The sequence below is a fragment of the Synchiropus splendidus genome, chromosome 14 (genome assembly GCF_027744825.2).
Source record: "Synchiropus splendidus isolate RoL2022-P1 chromosome 14, RoL_Sspl_1.0, whole genome shotgun sequence".
Classification (NCBI taxonomy): domain Eukaryota; kingdom Metazoa; phylum Chordata; class Actinopteri; order Syngnathiformes; family Callionymidae; genus Synchiropus; species Synchiropus splendidus.
Window position 1 is genome coordinate 8,548,108 of NC_071347.1, and position 23,057 is coordinate 8,571,164.

Consider the following 23,057-nt stretch of genomic DNA (forward strand, 5'->3'; position numbering starts at 1 on the left):
AGTAGTGAGATAATGTTATTTAACTGAAACACAATTTACTGTCGCTGAACTGCGAGTCTAGTTAGTATTTCACGCTGCAGGACGAAGGTAGTCATTTAACTACTATTTTCACAATGCAATTCTCCCTTTGAAGCACTTTATTAATCATGAAAGTATATTATGTTTATGAAGAACCTATTCCAACCAGGTTACCTGCAGAATTTGAACAATCATTTACATTGTTTGTCATTTTTATTGCTCGCAGTGAGAGTTCGTCATGCTTTTATCGACACAAACCAATGTTGACTGATGTCACGAAGTAGGGGTGAAGCATTTTTAGGAAAAAATCCAACTGATTTTTCTGGAGAAAGTTGTGATTTTAATTTCTTTCATAATTTTCTTCACCTTGCAACGGTGCAATATTCACATTGTTTCTTTTAAGAAAATGATAATATTAGGTGGCATATATAAGTATTACTTGGCATTACTAGGGCAAGAGCGTTAACTTGTATCAATCTAATCTAATTTCAGTTTCACTTCATTAGAATCTTGGATGCACACAATACAACTGAACTGAAATCATGCAACTACAAAAACAAACAAACAAAAAAGCCACCTAGCCAATGCTCCATCAGGTTGGTCCAGTTTCTCAGGACATTCTATCATGGTTGAAAACGCTGCTCCACAGTTTGCTCAAGATGAACTTCCTTCTTAACAGTTTGTCCTCTGGGCCTTTCTGTCCCCACGTTTTAGAAACGCCAGTATATCCTGGGGGAATGCAAATTTCCAAGCAGTAACAGACAAACCTCTGAACAAGTAATGAATGAAAATACTTCGCGCCATTGAAATAATGAGACCAAGGTGTTACAGTTTGAGTTTCTAACCGCAGCAAGACTTTCAACTGTTGCAGTGCATTATGGGATGTGATGTTTTTTCCCCAGTCGATCATCAATAATAGTCATGTCGCAGGCCTTCATTAAATTTACACTTTATATTTATGAAAAATAAAATAAAATAGAACATGAGAACAAAACTGGGGAACCGATAAGGAGAGAGGTTTTTCTAAGCAATCTACGCACATTCTTTCCTTTCCTTCCAAACATCCTGCTCAGCTAAAAGCAGCCTTCTTGAGGAACCTTTGTCCTGTCTCATCCCCCAGGAGGCATTAGCAAGTTGCACACTGAACACGCATATGAGCACATATCAGAGATCGAGGGTGAGCTCTAGGTGGTAGCTATGATGTAAAAAGCATCAGCCGTGTGACAGCGAATTCTAATTACAGTTGAAGCCCCAAGATTCCGGTTCAGGGGCCACTGTCGAGCTCTGCTTGTCAACAGTCCATTGTGACAGTGTAACAGGCAGCACACATGTGAGGTGAATGAGTACAATTGGAATGATGAGCGTCAGAACGACGCACACAATGTAGCAGACGCGCAGTTTAGGAGCAGAAGATTCTTTGACCTGTTTTGAAAACATTGCCAACAAATATTTTTCACTCATTTCAGGCTATTTTTCTGTCATACAGACCCAACCAGTAAGACCGGTCAGTATTGAGGCGACAAGGTAAAATTATCGACTATTTTTCCTTGGTTCAAAGTTATACAAACATAATTTTAAGACATTATAATAATAACCACAGCTTCCCATTTCTGCATATTTCTGCTTTCCACCTGAAAACAAATAACTGTCGAGTGGGATTATTTTGTTCTTTACTGCACTTTTTTTTCCCAACACATGACTAAGTAACCCACTAACACTGTGACCTCCCTGATCCTCCGCATTTATCAGCCTTGACACAACAAGTTCTCAACGGACGGTTGCTCTGCCTTTGAGACATATAATTAATTATGTTCTGCTCCTCCTTGAGCTCTACCTTCTTTTCTTCGATGACTGCGTGCATCAATCATTCATTCATTCCCTCATTCATTTTCTGTATCTTATCCCCAGACTCACAGATGGACACCAACCAGCCACAAGAGGTAGAAGTTAGGATGTGCCATGAGCAGGTCCCCACTCCAATATTGTTCCTCTATGGTGTTAGTCACAAAGGTCTCACATCACAATGTACCCCAAAAAACTTGTTTTGCTAACACAACATTAAGGGAATACTAAAAAAATGACAAAGATTTTAAGTTCAAAAGTATCTATTGCCTCATGATGTGTAGAAAGGGCGGCACAACTCACCCAGACTCATAAAAAAAGAATTGATTTTGAATGAAAAATTGTTTTCTTTTCAATCCAATATTGTTTTCAAGAGAACATAAAAGATTGACTAACAGGAAGAGGCAGAGAGCAAGGGAAAGTAAAAGGAGACAAGGGGAGGGCGCGGGAGCTCAGCACAAAGAAGAAGCCTGGATTAAGTCATGAGTGGCAAGCGACATAGGTTGGATTTTTAACAAGTGAGATCACATCCTCTTCCCTAAACAGAGGACGAACTCATCTTCGGACCGACAGGACGACCGAGCTGAGTCCCATCACTGTCTGCCTCTCCGTCTGTGAGTCTGCGTGTGTGTGCAGCAAACAGGACATGCATTACTGAGGCGAGACGGCGGCGTGCAGGCAGGAGGCTTCACGCATGTCAGCAAGTTCACACACAACTGAGGTCTGTGTGTGGGAAGTACATGACATCAATGGAGTGGGTGTGGCCCCCTCAGAGTGGGCTCAACATGTGTGTTACATGTATTACATCATGAGACTGTTAATGAACACGTGCTTGCGATTGTTCGAAGCAGTGCTCTGACCTGTTGCATGGTTCCTTCTAAACTGTAAAATCCACTTATGTACATTAAAGGAAGCATATGACATAACAAGCATCAGCATGGGGATAGAAAATATCTTTGTATTCTTCAATATTTCAAGTCTGATATTTGATTGTTGCCCACAGTTTTAGATGTTGCAAACAGTGACAAGCACTGATATGTATTATTAAAAGGACATAAAACAAAGGCAGGCCGTACTGTGTGGGAAATCAAAGTAGTTCAATTAGTTCTTAAGCAAGACTCCCAATAAATGTCGAATCACTCGAACATGCTTCAGCCATTTGGTCCTCCATCATGTCGACATTTTGAGACTGGGAAACCATCAACATCGAAGAATTATTTCACTGAAGACCTTCTATTATTAATAGCCTGCTGTCTAGGCTGGTGCGCCCCCTGTGGACAACTGGATCTGGGCTCTGGTGTGGGTGATTCTCCCATGGTGTTTCCTCCACTCACCTATAATATCAGTTCGCCATCTGAATCAACAGCGAAAGACTTCTAAATTATGTAGTAGTTTTGTAGTTTTCCATGAACTGTGCTAAAGTTTGGCTTGAGACATTGACCTTCTTGGATTCAGACAAGAAATGCGGTTTCTGAAAAAGACACAACTGCTGAGGCACCGGAACACACCAGGAATGCAGGTCTAATGTTGATCCCAGTCGCACATGTCCAGTCCGTATCCATTTCAAGATAGTGAATCATGACCATTGCGTAAGAGCGTAATCACATGCACACACACACTTCTCTCAGTTTTCTATTGTGACGTTACCCCAAACAGCCCTCAGCCTCACTCCTTTTATGCTTCTCTCCATCCTTTGCAACAATTGTTTTTAGAAAGTGAAACAGCAAAAAGAGTAACTTTTTATCCCGAAAAAATATGGAACATTCCAAAATTTCATTTAAGTGAATCACTATTTAATCTGGTGGATGAGTCATTCACATTTTTTTACCAAGTATAAAAGCTCTGCACATACCTCGGTCAAGCAGTTAGTTTCACAATGCCTTTTAAAAACACAGCATTCCGTCAAATCTATAAAACAACTTCCGTGATTTATGAATTGTGTTGGCTCATGGCCAACGTCCTGACCCAGAATTGAACTTGGTAAAAGTAGTGTATCTTAGCAGTATACTTGTTAGCAACCCCAAAACTATGTTGAATGAAAACATTTTGTCACAACAGTCAAATGAAATTCATGCTGGCGAATTCAATGCAGCATAATCATCATGACTTTGTGATCACTAAGTGAGCTGTTTCCTGTGTGAACGTGCCCTCTGATGCCTTGGTGACCAGTCCAGGAGGCTCTCCGTCTTGACTACTGGTGCCTCAGACCAGAATCAAACCAGGATCTGTCTTGCACCGCTGACCAAGAAAGAACTTTTTCTTTTCTTTGCTTTCAGGTCTAAATCGGGTTTGTCAAATAGTATTGAAGTCATGGGCGACAACAATGTACAGGAGGGTTCAAGGGTTCAGTTACCAATGAGGTAACCAGCTGCTTTGTGGCGAAAGCCATGAGATCCCACCTATGTGCACTACTTTTTTTTCTGATAGTGAATCTTGCTATTTCAAGGGGAAAAGTCAGAGGAACCTCTTTCAGAGCCTAGTTGCGCTCCATCCAATCACCAATGAAATAAACAGTGGTGTAGGAGTTAGACCTGACAGTGTTTAAACTCACTTTAGGAAATGATGCCCATTGAAGTCTTTATTTTAACATCAGTTATGTTAATAGAGGCAATAAAGTGCTTTGTTTGGGCACTTGCTTGAGGAATATTTCCTTCACATGTATCCCCTGTTTCTTACCCCCTCCGCCTCTTTCTGGGCTTTCACTTTGGGGGGCCCACAACTTCCCTCTCGGCTGACCAGGGAGCTTTCAAGGTACCCTGATGGATGCTAATGCCGGACTCTTTCAGATCGTTTTACAGCCGGGAGCTTTGATCTGCCAGCAGGCCTCTCTCCACGGGCTGCCTGTCCTGAGAAAATGTAAATCCCCGCCTTACAGACACCTGTGAAAAAATGCTGCAGAAAGGGGGACAGAAACAGAAGTAACTCTAAAGAAAAGGAAAAGAAAAGATACAGTTTTGTGACATTTGGTTAAAAAAAGAGGAGGAGGGGGGCATAGTTTGCATTGCAGTGACAAAGGGTGAGATGGAAATTGTGTGGAAGTAAGAGAGAGCGGTAAAGAAGGGGGACAGGACTGTGGAGAAACTAAAAACATGAACAAGCAACAAAGACAGAAAAGAGGAATGGCGTCCAGAAACTAAAGAGATGGGAGAAACAGCAAGCTCAGAAAGAATAGCTGCAATGGTAAAAAGGAAAAGCTTCATCTTAAGACCCAGCGTGCAGAAGAAAGGGAGAATGGCCAGAGAAATAAAGCAAGATGGAAATAGAGGGAAAATTGGGAGAGAAGCAGACAAATGACTCGGGGAGAAAGACAGAGTGCCAGACGGACTTATGAACCCCGCTGTGAGCGGAGGTACGGTTGAAAATTTAAGAAGGAAGAAGTGAAAGAGAAAGTAGGATAAATGGGGGCTGGAGTCAGAGGCAACAGTGACAGCAGTGAAAGAGGCCTCCCGCTCCAGTGGCAGCAGTAGTTCTGTGAATAGCTCGGCTGCTGCTGGACAGCTGGCCGCAGCTGATCGGAGGACAGAGTCTGTGGAAGAGCGCTTGTCTTCCTGCGGCCAGCTGCTGCGTCCAGAGGCCCACAGTGACAGCACAAGGCTCAGAATTGATTAACAGAGCAGCCCGTTCAATGGGGAGGATGGAGGGCAGCGAGTTTGACTTTTTTCTGAAGTGGCATGTACTGTATAGCAGCGGAACACAGCTGCCACTCACTGTATCCTCTTCTGAGAAAATGAAAACAGCAGAGCAGGGCGACAGATTGCAAGTGATCCTTCCAACTTTCTGCCCTCTGACCTCTTCTTTCTTCTGCACTTGTCGAGGAAATAAGAGTGACTGACATGCGGTATACTGGGTCTGAGTCACAACAATGGATATTACAGTGTGGTTAAAAAAAGAACAGAAAAATACGGGCATGTTAGTCGAGTAACTTGCGTTGAATGCCCTTCCCGATTGTTCCATTGAAGCAGGGGTGTCAAACTCCAAATGTCGGCTGAGCAACATTTCTATTCATTGAACAGTGTCTAACAGCAGAGCTGTCTGTATAGAACGCAAGTTTTTTTTTTTTGCACAGGATATAGGGATACATGTGAGAAGCTTTACAGAGTCACAAGACATCAATTATCTTCAAGCGATAGGCGATTAATCATTCACAATTAATTATTGTGGAAAATTCTGGAGGATCTCCATTATTGCTGTCACTCTCGCGGCATGCGTTCAGAATGACGTTTTTCACAACACGCATCATGGAGGTGAACAAGATTGTGCTAGTTTTCAGCGAGTTTTCCTTGTTGCTCTGTCGAGTCACTTCCTGTTTGGCTACATTTCGTTCCTGCCGAGGGGCGGGGCCCTGAATAGACTAGTTGTTAGTAGCGCAAGCAACCAACTACTTTTTCCGACCATGATCTCACTTCCTGCGACTTGATTCCACCGTGCTGGAACACTCCGGAGAATCAGTATTTTCAGTCAAAAATGATAACCAAATGGGCGACAGTCAACCCGAGGGCAGCAAAGATGATGCCAGCCAGTGACTAGATATTGCGGTGATATCAGCGTCAACTGTGTGTCGGTAGTTTGGTCGGCTGATTGTTTTTATCCTCTTGCTTAACGCCAATAACATTGTAACATAATTCTAGTTTCTATACTTGTAGTATACAAATGCTTCCAAAACATTGCAAAGGATGTTTTAAACAGAAATATCAACAGGAGAGACAACAAAGAGGGAGTTTGTTTGGACCATGTTGGACTGAAGGTACCAGGCAAAAGACGACGCAGAAGAGGTTCATAGATATGATAAAGGGGGATATATGATGAAGGAAAACATGAAGAGGATGATCAAGGCTAGGGTGGATGCACAAGGTGTCATGGAGGACGCTGACTTGCTGTGGCAACACCAGACAGGAAATGCGGAAAGACAAAGACGACCAGACCAACCTCTGAAATCGGCTTCATCAAGGACAGAGGAAGGTAGACATAGACGGTGACTTCTAAACAAGTGAAATATGTAACTTTCACTGCTCTGTCTCTTTAAGTTCAAACTAGTTGGTGATTTAAATTAATGAAGAACGTGTCAACATCGGGGGTGGGGCTCATCTGATGGAAATATGTGTAAGCATAAAAGCATATTTTAAATCAGATTATGAAGGTCTGTCATAAGATTTGACGGAAACATGTACTCCATATGTGGAGGTGCGAGAAGTGAGAAGGGAAAACTCATGTGTTCGCTGTGTAAGTTACACAGCAAAATGAAAATAAAGTGGGGAAAATAGCCACGACAGACATGTACTTTCCCATGGATGAAGGTCCCACGATCATGGATAGTTTATGCAATTGGACCACAAGAAAACTCAGCATGACAATTCAAAATATGAGAAAAGTTTGTGACGATTATAAGAAACACAAAGATGAAAAAAGAAAATCTCACATTAATGGAAAAAAGAGGTTAGAAATACATTTAATATAGTGAGACATATTAGTTAAAAACAAAAGAAATCCCTGTCCAGGTTTATTTGAAACGCTACTTCTTATTTGACACTGCATTCATGGGGCTAAGTTAAAGACCGTGCAGTCCATCTAATCCTCCTTTTTTGACATTATGTTCTACAGTTGACTTTAGTCAAACAGGTCAGATCATGGCCCACAAGTGAAAGTAAAAACACACAACACAATGGAGGTCTGTAATAACGAAAGCCGTGCTACTGAATTAAGCAGAGCTTCCTTCACAGTGTCCTTCAATGACAACAAAGTTGTCTACGCTCTCGCCCACACACCCTCTTAGACTCCCGCCACCTTCCTGTTGTCCTGTCAAAACAGGAATGATGTCATTATCCTTCTGAATGGGAACAAAGCAGAGTTCAAGTCCACAGTAGCAGCATCCTCCTATTTGCTAGTCTGGTTCTTGTCAGTCAGTCTGTCTGATGGAGCTACATCCGGCCATCCTGACTCCCCCGTGACTCCCCCAGGCCTCTGTGTCAGGAGGAAGGAAGGAAGGCTCTGCAGTCACACAGGAGGGACGGTTTGGTCGAAAGGGAGGGAGGAAGTGTGAAAGGGTGTCTTAGCTGGAAATGATCCACTCCATTGGAGCTGCTCACTATAGAGGACTGTTTGGATAGGGACAAGGCCAAACACAAGTGTGTGCCTGTGCGTGCGCATCTATCACTGACACGGAGGCGGAGCTGGGAGCTGTTGTCCTCACATCCACGCAGACTATATGCAGAAATCAGCCGCGACATAGAAGCAGCGTGACTGAGTGCGATTGTGACTGACTGTGATTCTACAGTTCAGCAGCTTACCTTTGTGGAAATTCCACTGAGTCACCAGCTGCAATGACATCACTCAACATGTGTTTGGCAACTCTTCTTCCTCTACTATCTAAAATAAAAATGAAAAACTTTATAACCTGACATTCTTGGGAGACATGATGTCATAACAGTTTGGTATGAATGCTATACTCTAAGGGAAAGTTACATAAGAGGCCGTGAGAGGAAGTTGACTGAATGATCCGCACATGCGTTTTGTTTTCAGTTGTGAAGAGTAACACTTCATTAACGAGAAGGCGTCTAGTTTGTCCTAGAGACGCCACAAGACATAACTCAAATATAACTTTACTATAATATATTCAAGGATTTAAAGCCAAAATCCACCAAACACCAAACAGTATTTGCCACAATTGATGTCGACCTCTGGAACGCTGGTCACAAAGACCAGTGTTCCAAGAGCACAGTCACCCTCAATGGATCATCTCATGACAGGGAAAATAGTATTTATAAACCTTAAATAACTCCCCATGTAAAGCTTTCACATCCTTTTCATCTGTTCAAGTTCCAGAATCTCAACGTCTTCCTCTTGCTCTTGGGTTCAGAGTGTCAGAAATCGGGTTGAGAGTGACGGATCTGGCGGTCAGCCAGACTTGTTTATCTATCTGTATGGTTGACAGCATGCTGCACAAGTGAGTTCTGCTCTTTACATGCATCTGTTATGCATTTAAATAATCACAATTTGGACCTTTACCATCTAATCCAGAACCGTTCACACTCAGCTCATGACCCTTAGCGAAAACATTTGTGGGCAAATGGGAGGGTGAGGGTGAATATGAAGACGCACACACAAAAAACAGCAAATATGCCAATAATTAAAAGGCAGCAGTATTTGATTTGTTTCATATTTATTGTTGTAAATCTTCCAGTTACTGTTCGATAAATATTGATTCTGTTTTGCCTACAAGTCTTAGATCAGAGACAAAAATACAAATGACACATAAGAACTCAAGTTCAAACATATTCTTTACCATTTACAGTCCATTGAGATTAAGCCACAGAGAGTTGGATGTATATTTTTCCACTTTTATTCTGTATAGCACCGATAAGACTCCCAGTCTAGTCTAAAGAAGGCACACCCTCGCCTGCCCTTATTCAGCTCCTAAAAATAAACGGTGAAGTAATGTGAAAAACTCTGCTCTATTTACATTCTGGTAAGCTACAGCCTGTACACGGAGCTTCCTGGCTGTTAAGTCCAATCTAGTCTCATTGACTGTGGGGAAAACGCTGCAGCTATTTTTCTGGCTGAGCAAAAGGAAGAAATGGTGACAATGGAGACGGATACACAAAACAAGATTCAAGATCCTTGATGAAATGGATATGAATGACGCGCCAGAGATCGACAGCCGTACAGTTTTTTTTTGCACAACACTGTTTCCTCTTTGGAGGTTTTAGACAGAGACAACAGTCCGTGCTGCGAAAAGGGTGGAATCTAATCTCTGTGGCTCAATTTATGAATGATTGGGATCACAGGGGCACGTGGACGGATGTGGGTGTTCTGGTCGGCCTGTGATCATGCTTCCATTTTGATGGTGCTGTTGTCCTTAAACAGAGACAGACAGTCTGAGGCAGAAGGGATGATTCTCACAAACAAAATGAGCCTTGTCTTGTTCTGTGTCTGCAGGCAACACACCTTCACTCATGCATTATCACCCCAACCACTGTATTTACCATTACTGCAATGCTATTATATCTAATGTTGGACATTTGATGCAAATAAATCCTGCAAATGCACATGCTGCATTGATAACATTTTATCGAATATTTTATCTCCTTCATCTGCATGATTTAGTTTTCTCTGTAGGTATGTACCATTTATGTGTGCTATGAGCAAGTTATCTATTTTCTGAACACAGCATTACTCTGATAATGAAAAACCAATGATGTTATGCTCGCCGGGGATGCTGCAGTGCCTTATAGTCAAGGCTACGACCACGGCCCCCGCACAATGGAAACAAATGCTGATCTTCTTGGAAAGATCTTGAGCTCTTATTTCATTATAACACTACGGAGATACATAATGAATGCATCATAAAAAAGTTCGATGTTTGACGCAAACTCGTGTTTTCAAAACTGGATCAAACTAGAACTGTAATTCAATTGTACATACACGTAACACACGTCATTTTGGGTATTAGTAGCTGCGCACACTGTGATCGCTTTCTGCTAATGACAGCAAATCTGATTGTTCAACTTCACTCCCCCGATGAAGACGTTTAATAAAAAATAACACTGCAGGCACCACAGCCAGACACATTTTTCTGTTTGCTATCATCACAGTCTCTCTCTTAGTATGTAAATACAGTGAGTCTGTTGGGAAAACAGCTCTACCTGAAAAAACCCGACAGGACCATTCTCTCTTTTTATGATTAAATGGATAACCATTCCATTCTTGTGCTTGCCACCTCTCATGTGGGGGATCATATCAAATATAACATACTGACGACAGCTCTCGGCACATGATGCTCTCAAAACTAGTCAATTCAGCAAGCATCTTTTTACCTGCCAATTGTTCGTTCTATTAAAAAGATAGCAGAAAAACAACCCTTTCAAAAGCAGTCAGGAGAAGCAACTTCTGACCTGGGAACAGAACAACAAGAAACTCAATGTTACAATCTTCAACAATCTCCATTCAAGCTGGAAACAATTTTGAGGGACTCGCTTGAGTAAATTAATCGCAAAACACAGTCTTGATTAAACGAATTACCCCCTGATGGAGAGCAAAATGATTTGATAAACATGTTTTTAATATAGACAACTGTAGAGCAGACAATGAAGGACAGTAGTGAGCGGCTTCCGCTTATCTTGGGATTGATCGACGCGTGGATCCGAACACGTACTCCTCAACAGTCGACATTTCACGCACCTCCAAAACAGAGGAAAAAGTAAAAGGAGCTTGTGTGTATCTTATCTCCAGGAAATACTATTAGCTAAAATTGTTCTCCTGGGCTGGGTCTTGAAAGGGACGGCAGGGCTGCGGCCATCATTAGCCTCGTCCCCTGACGTACGGCCAGTCTCTGATCCAGAGCCAGGACTGGACAGGAAGGCGGTAGGTGGCCAGCCGAGGGTCGGCAGCACTGGGTGGGCTGAACCACTTGGGCCTTAGTAATTGACCAACAACCATCAGCATGGTATGTCGGTATGCAAGTCGCCAATGTTTATGCCGACGTCAGGGGATTTTAAATCACCGAGACTAGACTAATGCAAAACAGAGGCAGTTTCTGTGCACCCCTGCCCGTCCCTGCACCCTCGCCAAGCTTTGCCTGCTCTGGCCAATTGCAGCGTCCAGCTCAGAAGATGCAAGAACTTAATCTGCTCGCTCACATCCCACAATACTACCAATGAGAACTGTGTCTGTTCCCAGCGCTTTCCTCGATGACTGCTATTTTCCCATGCTCTGCCTATTTGGGGCATCAAGACTGTCAAAATAGCTGACGATGGAAAAATAAGTCTATAAGAAGTAAAGAAAAGATCCATTCTCCGGCCCAAATCCCTTCTCTATTTAACGCGTCCATTGTTTAATACGTCCCACATGTGCTTGTATCAGTCTCAGAACATACTCATGTGTTACATGAAGTTTCCTGAGCTTGGTGGAACAATGGGCCAAATAAAAAAGATGTAGTTCTAACCTTAAAATAGTTTTAAAATCATGTTTCAGTCGGACAAAGCCACCAAATATTCCACAAAAGCTGAGTCATCCTGTTCAAACAAGTAGGAAAAATGTATCCACAAGGAGCATAAGTGTGTGAATGACTGGTGCTTTTGGTAATGTATTACTATTATTTCTTTTGTTAATTAAACTGTAAGTGCACTATAATTATTGATGGTTATAGACAATTAGCATGTATAATACATTTTAATTATTCATTATACAGTACAGATATATTGCATAGCTGAATACATAAAAGACTTTCTCTCCTCACAAGTACAAGTAGATACAATTGTCTCGCACCAGAACAGTTTAAACAAATAAAAAACTGAAAAACATAATTCGTTATTAAACTCTTTTCATAACACTTTTTTTTATTATCTAGCTACATTCTTTTTTTCAGTGTGGCGTGTCTCTCGTCACAATGACATAAATCAGAGTTATATAACAGGGATGGTTTTGAGCTTTTGCTGAAAGCACGTTTCTGTTGGGTGTTTTATTTGAAGGTAAACAGGAAACGAGTATAGTAACCAGCTGTCACGACGTCTCTGCTTCGCAAAAACATCTGTGACAATTTTCCTCTTTTATCAGTTCACTGATGTATGAAATTTGCTTATTTTTTCTTGTCATTTTCTTCATTTCATTCAACTTAAACCACATATCCTTGCTATTATATTTTGATTTACCAACAAAGTAACTTTTCCCCATCATTGCAGTACTGGTGTGAAGATTTTATATATATATATATATATATATATATATATATATATATATATATATATATATATATATATATATATATATATAATTTTTTTCTTCTAAATGGCAGCATTTGTTTTGACTGACTTTCACATGAGAACCAAATTTTTGTCGAGAGAAAAGTGTGCCTTGAGGGCCACTCCTATTCTGCAACTAAGCATGCAGAAACGAACAGCTGTTGTTTTTGTTTGTGCTTTTTTGTTGACATATTTTAACAGCCCTACCCATAATGATTATATATACTTTCTATGCTTCTTTCTATGTTTCATATATCATTTCTGAAGACAATTCACATAGAACTTATTGAACTGACATATGTGTTCAAGGCTATTCTGTATTTATTTATTTGTACGAGGGTTTCCTACTGTAACGGCGTGTTGACAGATTTTTCCTGGTCCCGACTCTTAAATGAACAGAGCTCTTGGGGCATTATCAGAGCCTGGAGGAGAAAGTGATCAAAGCAGCAGTGTCAAGTGTCGGCTGATGGAGCGCTTGATTGTCTGCCATTGTTCTGTGAAAGGTTGTGATGTACAGTGAAGAACATGGAACTGAGTGAGAACAGGAAAACCAAGGACACGTATATTCTCTCGGAGTTCTTTGATACGATGACAAAAAGTTCCCACAACGAGGCTGCGACACTACAAGGCTGGAGAGCTTATCAGACGACTCCTATTAATACCAGAGAGACTTTGTCCTCCTGTCCCCTGAGGCGCAAGATGGAGGAAGTCATTGATTCTTCCCACCATAATTCCTAAAGAAGGACAGACCTTTTCCCTTTTGGGTGACAAGAGTTGTTATTCTATTTTTTTTTTAAGTCCCACACATGAGATATTTTTAGGTCCAAATGATGATGTAGAATATGGAGCGATAGATAAAGTCGCTCTCACGCCGTGTTGGTGTTCTGGAAGTGTTTATATATGGAAATCTTTTCAGTGACTTATCAAACAAATAAATGATATAATTGATATTTATTAACAAGCCGGCTTTTGTAGTCTTCATAGCACTTAACATTGAGATGATTAGCTTCACTCAACAGATGATGTTTTGACTCTAACCAGTCATCATTGTCCCTTGGAAGGTAGAGATATCACTGAGGTTAGAGGTTTCAACTTCTCACCTATCACCAGCAGACAGATTAACCAATGTACTCCATCAGTTTTGTGAAGAAAATGGGAGATATCAATATGAACGAGGCAGTCTAATTTAAAAGCAAAGAAACAAAAAGAAAGGATTTCAGTCACATCAGGGAACATCTGAGTTCCTTCTCGTACATTACAAAGAACAAATCTGCCTCCAGCCAGGTGGAATGAGTACTGTGAAACTGTACTAGCACTGGAATCACAATTTTTGTCTTAATCCTGATTACATTCCTAATTTCTAACATGAAATCCTCACAGAACATGACTACAAAGACTGTTAACATCCACTTCAACTGTCACATCTGATCCCGCCTCTGCTGCTCCTACAGCATACTGTATTGACCCCGTATAAATATAAACACATAAATAAATGTGTGGTTGCCTTTGCCCCTCCTTCCGTCTATTTATTTATTTTGTCCAATTTCCTGATAAAAACAAACTATGCAGAATTTGCATTCCGTAATAACAGCAAGTGCAGATGTGCGCTCATTTGACCGTGTAACATTACAAAAAGGATAGAAAAAAACCCCACTTTGATTAAGCTTACCAATTCATCATCAAAGACAAAGATGATATCATGATAAACCACAAATACAGAAAGATGTGGTCCATAAAACACACACTGAAAGGTTGTTATGGTGTGATAAGCTGGCAGTGACGGTCATCGCCTGTTACCAACCTTGCTAAACAAATCCGTTGTCATGAAACATGAAGAAACTGCCCTGAGTAGGCAACAGTCCGTTGTTAGCCAATGAAAAACTACATTGAGTGAGAGTGAGTGAAACACGACGAATGAGAGAAACTAACACTGTTGAACATTTACAGGAAGCCAGGCCTGTGGAATGACTGCATGAACTCATTCTATCCCTTCACGGTGATACCGAAAATGAAGGTACTGTATTTCTTAGTTTTTGTTAAGAACAGGGTTTTACAGTTGTGCAAGAGAAATGGTCCGTTTATATATATATATATATATATATATATATATATATGTATATATATACATATGATTTTCAGTTTGACAATGGCACTATAAATCACGATGGTGGCTATATTCAAGTTTTTATATCACCTTATTTAAACTGAAGCTCTTTTAATGTCTTGAAAATATTTGTATAAGAATTTCAATGTTATAAGAATTTCAAGTACATTCAGAGTAGTGGAAACCCTGACCATTGTGTAGTGAAAAACCTCCCTGAACCAAAGCAAACAGATGCTTTTGTTTGCTTTTGTTCAGGGATTCCTCCATGTTTGTTGTTGTTGTTATCATCCTAGCTGCCACGTGTCTTGTGCATCAGTGTGATCAGTGGACCAGGAACTCCTGCACTTACAAAGGTTCCCTGTTGTCTGGAGAGCAAACTGTTAAATTAAATTAAATTAAATTAAATTAAATTAAATTAAATTAAATTAAATTATTGATTGCGATTAAAATATTTTAATGCGTTTTTTGTTGTTGTAATTAATTACATTGTGCAATACTATAAATTGATTGTACATTAGTTCAGTTACAATTTGTAATAAACTTGTTTTGGTGAATAGGATTTGAGTATATATATACATATATATATATATATATATATATATATATATATATATATATATATATATATATATATATAGTCTCAATATATTCTATATTTTGTAATTCTCAAAATATAAATAATTCATAATGTACATGTATGTTTCTTTTACAAGGATTGTTTTCTATACATCAATTCCAGGTGCACCAGAATATACAATGTGACTCCATTCACAAATGACGGCTGGAGTTTGACATCAATTAATCAAAACCCTCCGATGAATTTGATTAATTCCATCACTGTTTTACGCAAAAATACATGTCGTTCTAAATGATATTGGAACATTCTTTAATGCAATTCTAAACATAATTGCAAGAAATACCACATGACTACCACATTATTACAGGATAATACTCTATACTGAATTATTGCATGTAAGTCATGTACAGTATATTTCCTGGCATGTAGGGGTTTACTCAGGCAGGACCCTGCGCTAGTTACACTGACCCACTGAGAGCTCATCTGACTTCGCATGAAGAGGGCAGCAGTCTAAGCAAAGATGCCCACACAAGCCTCTCTGCAGAATATCTCTAAAGCAGAGTGACACCTGGGAGATACAGTATAATCTCTCCAACACTTCCAGGCTCCACTTAAATCCAGCTAAATCAAAAGCTTTGCCTTTGAGCTCAGTTCTTCATCATCCGGAATGATGAAGCCCCCATTACTGAAAACGCTTTTGATTGTAAATATCATGCTTCAGCCTTCCTTCACTCGTAAACAAAAGCCTCAAAAACTTGAGCTTCACCCCAAGAAGGAACACCCAACCAACTCTCTCATTGGAGCTAAAAACAGATTTCTGTCTCCAACACCAGACCCAGTGAGCACGTGTCATCCAACGCCACCTTCTGAGCCTGGAACTGACCTTCAAGTCATATCTGGATACTGATGTGATTCAACTTTTGGGGGTTATTGAAGAAGCCGCTTCTGCACTATAAAACAAACCAGTAACTTGACTGTGGTAAGACAAACGTGTGAATTCATCAGCAATGCTTCAGGTTAACACAATACGATCTTAACCACACCATTACGTGATCAAGTACCGTGAAACTTGAACCAAGCTTTGCAGTGATCTGTACATGACACACTACTGAGGGTTTGTTTCCACGAAAACACACCCAGACACAAACACGAGCTACTTCAAGTAGAGCAAACTGTCAATACCCAGCAAAACAAGCTCCAAAACATCCACGTAAATCATCAGAGGAACATCAAAGATATCACACAGCGTGTTGAAAAAGACAGCTCACGTGACACAGCAGCTCACGTGTTGCTAATAAAAGCAGCAGTTCCTCTTACCTGAGATCACCTGAGGCAAAGGCAGAATATTTAGCACCAGTGGGATCCTAAAGGACACAATGGAGAACAAACTGTTAGAATCCTGACAGAAAAGCATTAGGGCTGTGAGTGTGTGTTGATTTTGACACTGTTCAGTGGGAAATTCCAACCACATAAATGTCAAGGTATCACTGAAGTAGTATTCTCTTAAATGTATTAGAACATTTTGTGACAGACATTTCAGACAGTTCAGACTCATTACAGCGTCTCTCTCTCTCTCGAGAGGGCCATATATATATATATATATATATATATATATATATACACACTTTCTATATTGTAGATACATACTAAAGACATCAAATATATGAAGCAGGATATATAATTATGTAACAAACGAAAAAAAAGTTGAATAACTCTAAATATGTTTCAGATTTCCAATGACTCAAACCCACCTTTTGCTTTGTTGACCTTCATGATGTTGTCACCTGTTGGAAAACCTTATCAGGTGACTACATCATGAAGCTCATCGTGAGAATGCTATGAGTGAGCAAAGTAGTAATCAAGTGAGAATCCACAAGTTGTGGAAATAAAAAAAATAGCTAAAAAAAAAAATGAATGAGAGGCACAGGTTTCCGGACTTGAACGTATAAACAAAGACACAAAGGCCGACGCAGCATCCAGTTATATAGGATTTCATACAGTGTATGAGCTCATATATCATACGCATAATACATATGTTTGTGGATTGTCTTTGGTTCTTGCACAGGAGTTGACACGTCTGCATGTCTTATCCAGCTTATCAGAGAAGATTAAAATGGTATTTCTCATTTAAGTAATATCTGCCATGCAAGAAGAGTTACCTAAACTTCTATTTGTAACCTGTAGGGGGCAGTAAGGCACATTTGCTGCGCCTGCTCTGCCAAAAAAGACAGACAAGAAAGTGAAGGAAAGCACCAGCAGCAACCCTGCGCAGAGAAAATGACGTCAGCATAACGGCCAGGTCTGTGTATTGCAAGCAACATTGGGCTTTTCTCTGGAGTCACTTGAATAGACAGTCCTTCTCATGAGCCAGAGTGGTTTGTCTAAGACAAGACAACTAAGACAACTACTAAACACGCAGGCGACAACGCAGAAACCAGCGAGATAGAGAGTGAGAGTGAAGGCCGTAAACACGGAAAAAATCTACGAAAGAAATGTGTGAGATCAATGCTTTCTGTGCCGACGGCAGATACAGACAAGCACAAAAAACGTCAAGCATTTTCATCTTCGATGAGGCTGGGTTTCTTGGCCCGAAAACAAGAAGGCTTATTGAGTTGAAAACAGGCTATAATGCAGCCTGTCCTTTTTTTTTAACTGTAGTTCCTGTCAATTTGATACTCAAATTGTTATATTTTTTCCGGTTTCATATACATAATGTAGTATTTAATATATATATATACATCAATGTATTAATATTCTCAAGCAGCCTCTGCATTTTGTGGATAACATTGTCATGTGATTTGATTTCATTCTTGCCTTACTAAAAAGGTGGGTATTGATTTTTAAAAGAAAAAGATGAGGTTTTCCTGAATGTCTGCTACAACTGTGAGTGAAGAAGGACGTGTGGTGTTGTTTCATGGAGACATGTTTGCCAGAGCAATTCAGATAATTTGAAACAGTTTATGAATTTCAATTCCTGGCCCAGGACGTTCTGTTGTTTGAAGAGTCGTCCTCTTGTGTCTTTGTTCAAGTTCACGTCACTTCCAGGACGAGCTTTAAAGTCGTGTCTTGAAATGACAGAATCTGTGGGGACAGGCCACACTGAGAGAGGCAGAAAGCTTCAGGGGGAATCTCTCTTCATGAACAATGCGACTCTCATTCCTTCTTCAAACAGCCTTGGCTGGGCCTCTTCAGTCCTGAAGCTGCAGATCAAAACAGCTGCATTTTATCAGGTTCAAAAAGCTCAGCTGTCGTGTGTGTGTGTGTGACTGTTTGTATGTGAGCAAGGCAACTCGAACAGAACATCCAGGTGGACGACGACAAAGTGGGAAGGGAACAGGTAAAACCTCCCTAATCTCTCCATTCTGACGCACTCTTTGATTTGTGAGACAGTCAAAAGCCTGTCTAAATAAGCTGATTCGTCACCACCCAAGTCAAGCCTAGGAAGAACTTTCCATCAACTCTTTGGTCTTTGTCACATTTGTTCAAGGAGGTTTATCTTCCTTTTCACCCAGGGTTAATTGATAAAGACTCTGTTGATTGGCAGACCCGACTGTCTTCCCCCATCTTCTTTATCTGAGGTCAGTGAGGTTTTTACCTGCTCTGTTTGTCCGTCGCTATCACACACAGGCAGATGTTTCTTAGGATGTCCAAACATGAGCAGAATAAAAGAATGATTACAAAGAGGGTTCCGATCACAGAAGAAAGCAGTGGGATAAATAGAACGACGTTCCGCATGGAAGAAAGGAAGTGGTGTAGCATCATCAATGAATTGCTACTTCACATACATCGTGAGTGCATCTTAGGTGCATTCAACACATTCAGTATAAAAAAATGACGTGTGTTTACAATGTGTTTTGAGTAGAGGACCTGAAGATGTTCTGGTGATGGGGAGCTCACTCAACCGATTGGCAATGGTGACTTTAGTTTGTTCATTCTGGTTGGATGGTGAAATGACAATGGTATTAGCAAGTGAAACTGGAGGGACTTTAAAATTGAGTCTGTACATGAGATAAAAAGAGCCTTTTTCAAGATACTGTTCAGCATATCCCTGCATGATTCAATGTAATGCATTTTCATGGGGACAACACTCCATGAAAATGCATCTTTTCCAATGTGATTCATGACAAAAGTGCCCCTTTTAGGAAAAATTGAGATGAACTCACTGAAAACAGTGTAGTAAAAATGGCAAGCTTGCTGTTGCAAAATACAGTGAAGACACCCAGAAGAAAGTCTGCTTTCAGTTTGATAGGGGTGTAATGAACAAACAGTGCACATACTCAGACCATACTCGGTCCGGTCAGCACTCAGAACGATCTGAGCACATGTGGAACTTAGTTGCTTTAATATGTGTTCTCACCCGGCCCACAAAGTGGTAGCTCACAACAGACCACAGCAGCAAGCCAGCCATAACAGATCAACAATTGGAACTACTGTTTCCACTGACACAGCCGTACCATGTCAGTGGTACAGGAACTTGAGATGTTTTCGCAGATCAACGAAACACAACGGAGGTACCTTGTTTCTACCACTCCAGCAGAGTAGAAAGATTGTTAGTTCAGAACCATCCTCTCCCTGCAGAGTATCAGTTCTATTGGACAGAAGAGTGACATCACAGCAGCATATCAATAGCAATGAAACGCACAACACGCTTGTAATGCGAGCAAGGAGACAGCAGCGTTTATGCTCGCTCTATCACAAGAATGTGTCCCCCATTTTTTTTTTCTGAAGAAACCTGTTGCATTAGTGTGCCTCACTGTACCAAAAATGTACTGAACCGAAGCTTTAAATCTGGGAACAAATATCACACAAAAACAAGGTTTTGTGTGATATTACAACCCTACTGTTTACAAACCAGTGATGAAGCATGGAAAGTAAAATGAAAACAACATTTGAGATGTTGATCTGCACCGACGGGACATAGGTGACAACAAATCGCAGAAGACAGTCGCGATTTTCAATTGGCCAAAATAGTGGAGAGGAGGCTGGACACTGGCAAAAAGTTGGACAAAAGGTTCGTTCGACACAGAACTTGTGCAGCTGCGTCCCATGGCGAGGATGTTTGCAGACTGGACGTGGATAAGGGTGACTGTGAGGTCGAGGTAGGAACATGGTGGGAACTCGAGCTCAGTTCTGTCAATGAGATTATGGGGTGTACCCAAAGGTGAACCCCAAATATAATCGAAAGAAGAAGATTGACTAATGGGCAGAAGGAAAAGAACAAACAGTTTGAGGCGACAGCAGAAATAAATCAGTCCTGCCACGACCCCACACAGTGACACTCTTAAAAAGCCTGTGAAACCTGCGATGACAGCTCAACCTGCTGACCTGAGCGACCCGTCTCTCTTTCAGCCTGGTATAGGACACCGCTGGAGAAAAGGAAGTGACATGGCCTCGCAGGTTAAAGGTCGTCTCAGATGATGCATTTCAAATGTGAGACGAAATGATGGATGGTGGCAGCGGCAGTGGAAGTAGCGTGTTTTCACTTGTCAAAGAATCTCAAACAGTTTTGTTCAAGCTCGTACAACAAATTTGTCTTGCTTGTGCAAAGTCATGCCAGGTTTCACATGCGGACAAATGACCCGATTCACAGAGCCATGACAGTTTGATGTAGGATGTGTTTCTTCGCCAAACCAAGTAGCAGTCATCAATACTCAGTATTTGTTTATAGTCTTTTTTTAAGTTTTAAAGTGGAACAATGTATACCAATGAATGAGTGCGAGACACCAACAGCTCAGGCAACTAAATACATACAGGCCAAATCATTCTGATAATTCGCTGGATGAATAAAGGCGAGGAATTTAAAACAGCTGACATTCCTGGTGAGCTAAAGTAATGTTTTTGATCTCGGAATGACATGTCTAAAAAGCATGACTCATGTTTCGGTAGGTCTCCGTCTAACACGCGGAACAACCAGGAGCCAAGTCTGGGGGCCACATTCCTGCCCTCGACACACAGACCACTGCCAACACAGCACGTGGCTGGGTTCCGCCTTCACCGATGGCTCATTTTAGAAGGTGTTCATGGGTCACACTATAGACCAAGTTAAGGTCAACTGAGCTTCATATATTGTCCAACAAAATCCCCATGAGTTTTATATACTATATATATATATATATATATATATATATATATATAAAAGGAGCATGTCTTACAGAGTAGTCTTTTCATCACGTAAGATTTGGGGTTGGGCGATAAGAAAAATTCTCCATGGAACAAATCTGCCTACCGGCCTACCGGCTTATAAACTGGTCCCACACCCTCTCTTACTTCGACTTATGATGCCAAGTACCATGTTCCTATGACCATTAGTTTCAAAGCCAAAATAGTATACATTATAGAGTCACATGACTTATTGCAAAACCGGCGATACAATGTTCCGGAGCGAAGAACCTGCCCCAGGTAAGTTCACAGTCATCCAATATCGAGCATATTTTTGATGTTGTATGGTATGACATTTGCGTTTATGTGCGTGTACGTTATATGCGTCAAGGATCTGATAAAATTAAAAGCTAAAATACATTAAAATACAAGTGTTTTGTCGGTCTGATGACAGCAAATATTCACACACAAACTGAGCACACGCCCTCGTAAACACACAAGAACAAGCAGTTATGCACACCAATATACACATGTACATCTAAGACACACATATATACACACACACATGGACTTGTCCAACAGTGGTTAACAGCTGCATGGGCTGGTCTGGACCGGGACCAGCCACCTCTTTGCCACAAAGGGCTGCTTGTGCCCCACTAGGAACATAAAACACCAGAGATAAGACCAGATTCTGTTTGCCAGGACCAGTGGACCTCCCCAAGCAAGCACACGGACACAAATGTTTTAACACACATCTGTGGGACAGAAAGATCTTCTATCAGTCAGCAAAACTTTCACCTCCTGCTTGTCTCAAACGTCCATCAGCATCCAAATTGAGAAGCCAAAGCCACAAAAATAAAACTGACACTCACTTCCTCATTCTTCGGAAAGACACACAATGATGCTCGATGGCAGTTAAAGTTAAGCTCCCCTTGAAACAAGCCTGATCATGAAAGGATGAAATTTCATTTCCTTAGAAAAGGTTAGCCTGAATTAAGCATTGCCAAGTCACATCTCACCTGTTACTGTTATTTATGGATGAAAACAGCAAAAAGTAATTATAACAGTAAATACATACAATAATATTACAAAGGTAGAGGATTCAATTGAACCATAGTTGCATATTAAATATTGTATCATTGTGAAAGTCCTTACATCACACCAGCTGAGCATCACATCACTCAAAATGCCAGTATGCTGCTTTACATTTTTGGTGGTTTAGACATACTGGGTTTGGGCAAAATAATGGAAACACCTTAAAGCTTTTCTAGCTTTAAGGTGTTTCCATTATTTTATCCAACCCCTGTAAGAGTAGTATGAACTGCTTCCACATGGTCATCCATCCTTCGCTTCAGAACAACCGGACACAACTTTAACTCACTTTTTTTCTTCCAGTTTTTCACTCTTCTGACATGAATCCTTATTTAAAAAAAAAACATTATTAGGGACAATTTGCTATTTTCAGCGTGTTCTGTGGATCGGTCAGTGGAAAACTATCCATCTGTTGCATTTGGCTAACTGCTATTCTGTTTCTCCATTTCTGCTGAGTCATGTTTTGTCCACTTGCAGACCCATAGTAACACAGGGACACACACACCATGACACAGTAGAGTCTGTGTGGATCAAGGTCCACTCGCTAAAGGGAGGAGGGAAAAATCCCCTAAACGTGACTGATGTCTTTGTC

At 40.8% G+C, this 23,057-nt stretch overlaps 1 protein-coding gene across 2 annotated transcripts in view; it reads right to left on the reverse strand.

Moving 5' to 3' along the window:
* The window catches only part of ccnd2a (cyclin D2, a), a 123,938-nt gene that overhangs the window by 47,084 nt on the left and 53,797 nt on the right, over positions 1-23,057 (reverse strand). For both annotated transcript variants that reach the window (XM_053884807.1, XM_053884806.1), the window contains exon 3: positions 16,592-16,638. The gene's annotated coding sequence lies outside the window, so the exon portion shown is untranslated. The remainder of the gene's footprint in view (positions 1-16,591; positions 16,639-23,057) is intronic.